The sequence below is a fragment of the Tamandua tetradactyla genome, chromosome 18, assembly GCF_023851605.1.
Source record: "Tamandua tetradactyla isolate mTamTet1 chromosome 18, mTamTet1.pri, whole genome shotgun sequence".
NCBI classification, from domain to species: domain Eukaryota; kingdom Metazoa; phylum Chordata; class Mammalia; order Pilosa; family Myrmecophagidae; genus Tamandua; species Tamandua tetradactyla.
The window spans coordinates 37132353-37141765 of NC_135344.1; the positions used below are offsets into that span (position 1 = coordinate 37132353).

The 9413-nt window shown below is 38.2% G+C and overlaps 1 pseudogene; it reads left to right on the forward strand.

The window, feature by feature from the left end:
- Positions 1–2525: 2525 nt before the first annotated feature.
- On the forward strand, positions 2526–7906 carry LOC143662416 (septin-7 pseudogene; annotated as a pseudogene).
- The last annotated feature ends 1507 nt before the right edge of the window (positions 7907–9413 follow it).

Consider the following 9413-nt stretch of genomic DNA (forward strand, 5'->3'; position numbering starts at 1 on the left):
CATAATGCTGAGTGAAATCAGTCAGACACAAAAGAATAGATACTGTATGATCCCACTTTTATGACCAGCATAAAGGTATAATCAGAGGCTTATAATACAGAATATAGGGGACTTAGAGATACATAGAAGCTAGAGATGGGTGAACCATTAGCTAATGAGGTTGAACTCCAGTGTAAGGGAATAGATAAGAGCAAAGGTGATTCTCTAGTGGGTCTAGAAGTAATATTACCATATTGAAAATGAACAAGATTGAAAGGGGTTGTATAGACCTACGTGTCCCACTGACTCACACTAGAAATATGAATGAGTTCACATAGAATTACTTAAAGGATATGATTTTTGTATAAAGAGTGTTTAAGTCCAGGGTACAGGAGGACAACTGCTATTGCACGTTTCAAGAGGAAACCATCAGCACTACCACAGCAACAGCAGAGGTAAATAATGGGGGGAGAGACAAGAGTTAAGAGGAGGTTTAGGTTTCCTATTTGGTGAGGGTGTGTTTGTTGGTTTTCTGTCTCTTGGAAACAGCGAAGTTATCTGAAATTGAGAATGTAGATGGACTGTGAACTTCGGGCCCTCTACATGATGCCCAATGAAGGCAGGTGGCTGAAGGATGCACTGACGGAGAAGTAGATTGGCAAACGATGGTGTATACTCATGAATGAAGTTTGTGCTGGCTATAAACAGGAACAACATCATGAGGCATGCAATGATGTGAATGAACATGTGGGACATTTGGTGAGACAAAATAAGCCAGGAAAGAGAAAACAACAATAATATGGTCCCCATTAGAAAATGCTTATAAGAAACAGGGGCCTAGATTGTCAGCTTTTAGAGCAGACACATCAGTCCAGAGTGGTGATTATTATTTCTGGATTTTGAGGGGCTGTTTTATATATATGACCTGATATTTAGAGAAAAGAACAAAGCCAAGCAGGTTGGGGTTAAAGTAATTCAGAACATAAGGGTAAGGAAGACAGTGTCTATATTTTAGAACCACACATACTCTTTGAGACCAATGGAAGAAAGGTTTATTTGATCCAGATTTTTTCTGTAGAGCATAATCTAATTCAACCTGTTTTTATAGCTCATTTGAGCTTATTCGGGAAGCCCAGAATAAGAAAGAGGTCCTTTAATCCAATATAGATTATTTTAATGCCTGGATACATCTTAGAGTATATTAACCATATAATCAAAAAGTATTGGCAAAGTTCCCTGAAGGAGTAGAGAAAGACTATGGAACTATTAAACCTTACTGGGAATCCCCTGATACTATGTCAAAATTTAGGGATATCCAAATCAATAGGCCATGCCCTCGATCATGAGGCTTACTCTTGTTAAGCTTATGTAGGTAGGGGAGAAGCTTAGACTACCTATAAGAAAGCCTAAGAGTTACTTCTGGAGGACCTCTTCTGTTGCTCAGATGTGGCCTCAGTCTCTCTACACCCAATTCTGCAAGTGAAATCATTGCCATCCCCCCTACATGGGGCATGACATCCAGGGGTGAAAGTCTCCCTGGCGACGTGGGAAATGACTCCCAGGGATGAATCCAGACCTGGCACCGTGGGATCAACAATTTCATCCTGACCAAAAGTGGGGAGAGAAGTGTAATTAATAAAGTATCAGTGGCAGAGAGAGTTCAAATAGAGTCTAGAGGCTACTCTGGAGGTTGCTCTTACGCAAGCTTCAGGTAGACCTTGCTATCTGTTATAGCCTGCCAACCCCCAACCAGGACCATTCCAACCAATCCTAAAGAATACCTAGGGCAATATATAAGATTCCACAAGGGCTCCAGGCACTAGAGTAACTTTCCAGAAACCTACAACCTCCAGATGGGTCCCTGGTCCAGTTAAGTCCTGAAACCTAGCCCAGGCTCCCCAGAACATCGGATCATTCCATCTCCCTACCCCATATTAGTGACAGACCCTTCCAACAGCAAAACTTTTGAATTGCCATAGCTCAAACAACTCCAAAGAGAGGGATGGAAAGATCAAAGGTGATGATGGAATTATACATAGAAGATAGGACTTAACAAATGAACATGAATGCTGAATCATTAAATTGATATCTCTTTTAGTCTCCAGTATTCTAGAGCAGCTAGAAGTAAAAACCTAAAATTGTGAAATTGTAACCCATGTCAAAGGCTGAAATATGTTCTACAACTAATTGTGGTGCTGTGCTTTGAAATTTATAGCTTTTTTGTATGGATGTTATTGTTCACAAAAACGAAGAAAAAAAGTCGATTGTGATGATAAAAAAAGTATTTAAGCCCTCTAGTCTCCTATATTCTGGAGCAGGTAGAAGGGAAAATAAGAGAGGATTGTATCGTAGCCCATGACAAACTCTGGGATGAATCCTGTAACCACTTTTTGAAGAGTGCTTTGAAAACTATTGCTTTTTTTCCCTTTGCTTTGTATATATGTTATACTATACAATAATAACAAAGTAAAAAAAAAAAAAGCAGATTGCCCCACATTGCTGGAGTCTCTTGCCTCTCACCCCTCTTTTCCTGTGAGAGTGCCCACATGTCTTCTCACGTAAGTATTCAATAAATGTTCTAGCAGCTTCCTCTATGCTGTGCTGTATCTTTAAATTCATTCTTACAACATGACCAAGAACCTAGGAAGCTGAATCTGGCAATATACTTTGTGAACCAGCCAGGAGACACTTCTCTCTGATTATGTGGACTGGTAAATCATGGCTATTGACCAGGACGCTTGATTGTGTGCTTTTGCTTTTTCTTCTCATGTGGCTCATTGTTATTCTCTCCTATGTCCTCAATGCAACTCTGTGTCTCTAAGAATCTAGGGGCTCAGATCTGGCTTCCCCAAGACAAAAACTCAGTCTACTTTGAGCCTCTGGCTTCCTTAGAGGTGATAGGTGCCTAATTTCCATGTGCAGATCTAAGGAGACTCACGGTGGTGGGTGATAATTGCTACTGAGGCCTGACTGGGGGCTTCTCCCCGTGTCAAGCAGGAGTCCAATGGAAGCCAAATGTGCTGTTTGAAAGGATCATATACCGTAGAAAAGCTATGTTTTAATCCTGATCCATTTGTGAGGGCAGCCTTTTCTTTTAATCCCTATTCAGTACTGTATGTTGGAAACTTGATTAGGTTATCTCCATGGAGATATGACTTACCCAATTGTGGGTATTGACCTTTCATTAAAGGGAGTGTGACTCCACCCATTCCAGGTGGATCTTGATTAGTTTACAGGAATTCTTTAAAAGAGGAAACATTTTGGAGAGAGTATCTTTTAGAATGACAAGAGCCACGAGGAGAGCCATGCAGCCAGAGACCTTTGGAGATGAATAAGGAGAATGCCTCCAGGAGAGCTTCATGAAATAAAAAGCCTGGAGAGAAACCTAGCAGATGTTACCATGTTCACCTTTCCAATTGAGAGAGAAAACCTGAATTCATCAGCCTTTCTTGAGTGAAGGTAACCTCTTGTTGGTGCCTTAATTTGGATATTTTTATAGTCTTGCTTTAATTGGGACATTTTCTTGGCCTTAGAACTGTAAACTAGCAACTTATTAAGTTCCCCTTTATAAAAGCCATTCCATTTCTGGCATATTGCATTCCAGCAGCTAGCAAACTAGAACAGGTCCAGATATCTCTCAGGAAAGATGTCTCAGGGGTGCCTGGTGACTACTTCTCACATTACCAAGAGATTGGGCCAGTAGAGAGGGAAATGCCCAGCTCTGATGCACACTGGGATGCCATGTGATCACACTGGTACTAGTGAGGCTTCTCTATTTCCTTTTCCAGAGAAAATGGGAAATGCCAACAGTCAACATAAGCTAAAGGATGGTGTCCTGGTTTGCTAAAGCTGCCAGAATGCAATACACCAGAAATGGAATGTTTACACTTATATACTTTTAAATTGTTGGAACTATTTATGATATGCATGTATTACTTTGTGTTTAAAAATCGCCTTTTTTGTTGTTATGTGTTCTTTTTTTTTATTTTGAGAGGTTTTATTTTTAACAGTTCAAAACCGTGGGCATCCCCAGTTTAGATATCTAAGGTAGTTAAAAACCTAACTAGAAAGAGTGAAACTTATTCCAGTTTAGCCAAAAGCAAGTGATGCACAGGAAAGATCTTTGGATTAAAAAATAAGCAGCCTGGGTTCTAATTCTGACCAGGTCAGTGACTGGGTATGACATCTGGACAGTCATTTTAATTTGGGGCGGGACACCATTTCTTTGTCTATACAACTAAAATTTGTGCTAGACAGTCCCTCCTGATCTGCTTTTCCTTCCCTTCTGACATTCTGCGAAATTCAGGCTAATGTCTGAAGCTGCAGGGAATTTTTATTTTTCTTTGTATCCCCACTATCTAACACATAGTATTTAGTAATATTTGTTAATAAGGAAGTGAATGAATGAATGAACTGTAAGGAAGGCAAGGTATTTGACAACTGAGAGTCTACATGATGTGTTTAAGGTCACATTACTAGGTAGCGTATGAACTAGCTTTCATGCTCCTTATCTGAAAATCCTATATGAAATCTGGATCCCAAAGAGGTACAGAAACCAATTCTCTTTCTCCACAGCCAATGCTGTGGAGGCATGCTGTCAATCCATAACCAGTGCTGCAGAATGTAAAGAAAACTGCACATGTGAGAGGTGGGTACCACACACACACACACAAAAAAAACTAAAAATACATACTTGCATGAGAGGGAGCTGAGCTAAGATCAGAAGGATGCCCATGCACCACAGTACTAAATTAAGCCAGCAAAGTGACCTCTTGGGTTGGTGTTTCATCTGCAGTCCTGATACCAGTGTCATACCCAGCCCATGGGGAGCCATCTGTCACATGCTTCCATGACAACCCACAAGAAAAAAAGGTCCCCTGGCAACCGAACAGTCTTCAGGGCACCTACACAATCCTCAGTCCACTCAAAATAGCTCCAGACATGTTTTCATGAGTAACATCTCTCATTCACGTTTCATTTCTTCCCCTGTTTCACTTCTTTCATGTTTCCCAAGAAACAGAAACTGTCACAGCTAAACCCATTGTGCTGACTCCCTGAAACCACACTAAGTCATGAGTTCTTAATTCAGTATAGGCAAAGGCAAATTTATGACCAGAACTGTCCCTCTCATGGGTCAGAACATTGGAGTGAAGGATGGTGACCCCTCAGGGCTTGGACCTCCCCTCACAATGATTCCTAGTGTTGTCCACCCACCCAGGACTAGCTAAAACAGCTGGATTTCAGAAAGAAACTCTCATAGACCTAGAGTCTGAGGGTCTAAAAGGACAGTAAAAGCAAAATGGCCCAAAGTACGTATCAAAAGCTGACTTAAAAGTGACACAACTAGCGTGAGATCTGATGCTGCTGAGGAGAGGAAACTCAACAGCAGCACCACGGCTCAATGGAAGAACTGCAAAGTCTATGTAGGATTTGCAAACCTCCCAAATCAAGTATGCAGAAAATCAGTGAAAAAAGGGCTTGAATTCACACTTCTGGTAGTAGGTGAATCTGGATTGGGCAAGCCAACAATAATCAACTCATTATTATTTGCAGATTTCTATTCTTTGGAATATCCAGGTCCTTGTAATGGAATAAGAAGGACTGTACAGTGGACCAATCCAAAGTTTTAATCAAAGTAGGTGGTGTTCAGTTAGTTGCTGCTCACAACAGAAAAAAGGGAAAATTACAAGTGCTGGAAAGGATGTAGAGAAAAAAGGAATACTCATTTCACTGCTGGTAGCAATGTGAAGGTAGTTTGGTGATTCCTCAGAAAGCTAAATATAGAACAAACATGTGACCTAGCAATCCCACAGCTAGGTATATACCCAAAAGAATTGAAAGCAGGGACTCAGACAGATATTTGTACACCAATGATCATAATGGCCTTATTTACAATTGCCAAAAGGTGGAAGTAACTCAAGTGTCCATCAACTGATAAATGGATATATAAAATGTGGTATACATAAAATGGAATATTATTCATCATTTAAAAGGAATGAATTCCTGATACATGTGACAACATAGATTAACCTTGAAGACATTATGTTGAGTAAAATAAGCCAAACACAAAAGGAGAAATATTGTATGTTCTCACGGATGTGAAATAATTAAAATAAGCAAACTCATAGAGTCTAGAATATACACTACGAGGGGATGGGGTAAGGAGAGAGAATTAGAAGTTAAGGTTAAAATGTATAGGGTTCCTATTTGGAATGATGGAAATGTTTTGGTAATGGATGGTAAGGATGGTAGCACAAAACTGTGAATGCAATTAACAGCCCTGAAATATATATCTGAATATGATTTAAGGGGGAAATGTTAGATTGTATAAGTGGTAAAAGAATACTTTTTTTAATCCACTATGCAAACAGTAAACCCTAAAGTAAACCATGGGCTTTAATAATAGTATGACTATAAACATGTGATATCATCAATTGTAACTGTGTTCCACAACAATGCGAGATGTTGGTAGTGAAGTATTAGTGCAGATGGAACCCTGTAGTTTATGCATGACTTTTCTGTAAACCCGCAACATCTATAATAAAGAAAAATAAAAAGATAAAGGACCACTTACCTTTTGCTGTAGTAGGTATTAACACTATTATTGAAGATAATGGCAAAAAGGATCAAAGGAAGGTGGTATCCTCGAGGTGTTGCTGAAATGGAAAATGGTGAACGTCATTATTTTACTATTCTAAGAAGTATGCTGATAAGAATGCACATGCAGGCCAGCCAACACAACAAGCAATCTCACCACCCTCCCCCTGTCTATGTGGGACATGACTCCTAGGGGTGTGGACCTTCCTGGCAACGTGGGACAGAGATCCTAGAGTGAGCTGAGACTCAACATCAAGGGATCGAGAAAAACCCTAGAATGAGCTGAGACTTAGCACCTAGGGATTGAGAAAACCTTCTCGACCAAAAGGGGAACAATGAAATGAGATGAAGTGTCAATGGCTGAGAGATTCCAAACAGAGCCGAGAGTTATCCTGGAGGTTATTCTCACGCATTAAGTAGATATCATCTTGTTATTCAAGATGTAATGGAGAGGCTGGAGGGAACTGCCTGAAAATGTAGAGCTGTGTTCCAGTAGCCATGTTTCTTGATGATGATTGAATAATGATATAGCATTCACAATGTGACTGTGTGATTGTGAAAACCTGGTGTCTGATGCTCCTTTTATCTACCTTGTCAACAGATGAGTAGAACATGTGGAATAAAAATAAATAATAGGGGGAACAAATGCTAAAATAAATTTAGTTTGAAATGCTAGTGATCAATGAAAGCGAGAGGTAAGGGTAGGTATAATCTTTTTTTTTCTTTTCTGTGTTCGTTTTATTTCTTTTTCTATTGTCTTTTTTTTTCTTTTTCTGAATTAATGCAAATGTTCTAAGAAATGATGAATATGCAACTAAGTGATGATATTGTGAATTACTGATACATATGTTGATGTTTTATTTGGTTTGTTAATTTTTTTAATTAATAAATAAATTTAAAAAAAGAATGCACATGCAGGACTTGAAGATGACTCTAATAACATGCACTAGGATAATTGTAGAAGTAGAAAACTCATAGCTATGACTTATAGTGGAGTTGATAGCAACAAGAATAAAGGGCAGCTTATTAAGAGCCCTCTGGCACAGCTAGAAGAAGGAAAAAGAGAACACGTAGCCAAGATGGAGAGGGTATGTGTTTGTAACGAAGGTCAAAGAAAAAGTTCAGAAACTCGAAGGACTCTGAAGCTGAGCTCCAGTGGCACCATGAGCAAATGAAAAAGAATTTGGAATCACAGCACAAAAAATTAGAGGAAAAACATAATCAGTTTGAGGATGAGAAAGAAAAATGAGAATTTCAACAACGTATATTAGAATAACAGAACTCTTTGAGAACTTTGGAAAAGAACAAGAAAAAAGGGAAGATCATTTAAACCCTCTATTGACCACCACTTATGTATTAATTACCAATATGCCAACTTGGACATCAATTACTTACACTGTAACTAGAGCTTTTTTTGTTTGTTTTACATTTTATCTCTTAATTTTTATTCTAGTAACATATATATGACTTAAAATTTCCCTTAAGTTTTGGTATGTTCTGTTCTTGTTTTCCATCGTCTCAGATATTTACTTATTTCCCTTGTAATTTCTCCTTTGAGACGTTGATTGTTTGAGAGTGTGTTATTTAATCTCCCTTTATTTATGGATTTTCCAGTTCCCTACCTGTTACTGATTTCCAGCTTCAGTATGGTCAGTGAAGAAAATGTATTGGGACTTGTTTTGTGATCCAGTAGATGGTCCTGGACAATGATCATGTGCACTTGATGAGGACACATATCCTGCTGTTTTGGGGTACAAGGTCATGTATATGTCTTTTAAGTCTCGTTTATTTATCATATTATTCAAGTTCTCTTTCCTTATTGATCTTCGGTCTAGATTTTCTATCTATTGATGAGCGTGGTATATGGAAATCTCCAACTACTATTGTAGAAGTGTCTAATTTCTCCTTTCAGTTTTGCCAGTGTTTGACTCATGCATTTGGGGGCATATAGTTACATGCATAAATATTTATGATCGTTATTTCTTCTTGGCGGATTGTCCCTTTTATTAATATATAAAGCCCTTCTTTGTCTTTTGTAACACTGCATCTAGAGGTTTGTTTGTTTGTTTTTAAATAACCATGTTTTTGTTTGCTTTGGAGTCTTTAAATATATATTATTCTCATTTAGTGCTCTCTTTAGCCTGAATCTCATTACCACTTCAATTTTTTTCACTTTTTTCTTTTCTTTTTTTTTTTTTTTTAAGTGCATGGTCCAGGAATCAAACCCGGTCTCCCGCATGGAAGGCGAGCATTCTACCACTGAACCACCTGTACACCCATTACTGCTTTATTTTTGTAAGAACATTTCATTTAAACATTTTCCATATATTCGCCTTGCTCAAATAGAAGATAGCATCTTTCATATGATAGGAACCAACAAGGTAACTTTCTCTTAACTTCTGTTTTACACTTTATGTTAAGTAGCAGTGGGAAATGCATTTATAGATCATTTTTAGGCAAAATTGTGAATTTAATATCCAACCTGTTTTCACTTATGTACAGTCTCTTTTTATTTTACTAGAAATGGGAATCATGACCTCTAGAAGAGAAAAAAAATTCACCATCCTGCATTTAGCTGTATATATTGCATTTCTGTATATTTTTGTTTGATTGTAAAAATTCACATAATAAACAATGTTGTGATGTAAAAAAAAAAAAAGAGAGAGAGGGAGAGAGACACACACACACACAACTATACTATGGATGATCCTGCATTGGAAAAAAAATTGTTACAGAGCACATTAATGGGACAACTGACAAGTTTGTGTATGGACTATATATTAGATAATAGTATTTTATCAATGTTAAATTTCCTGAATTTGATAATTTTACTGCGA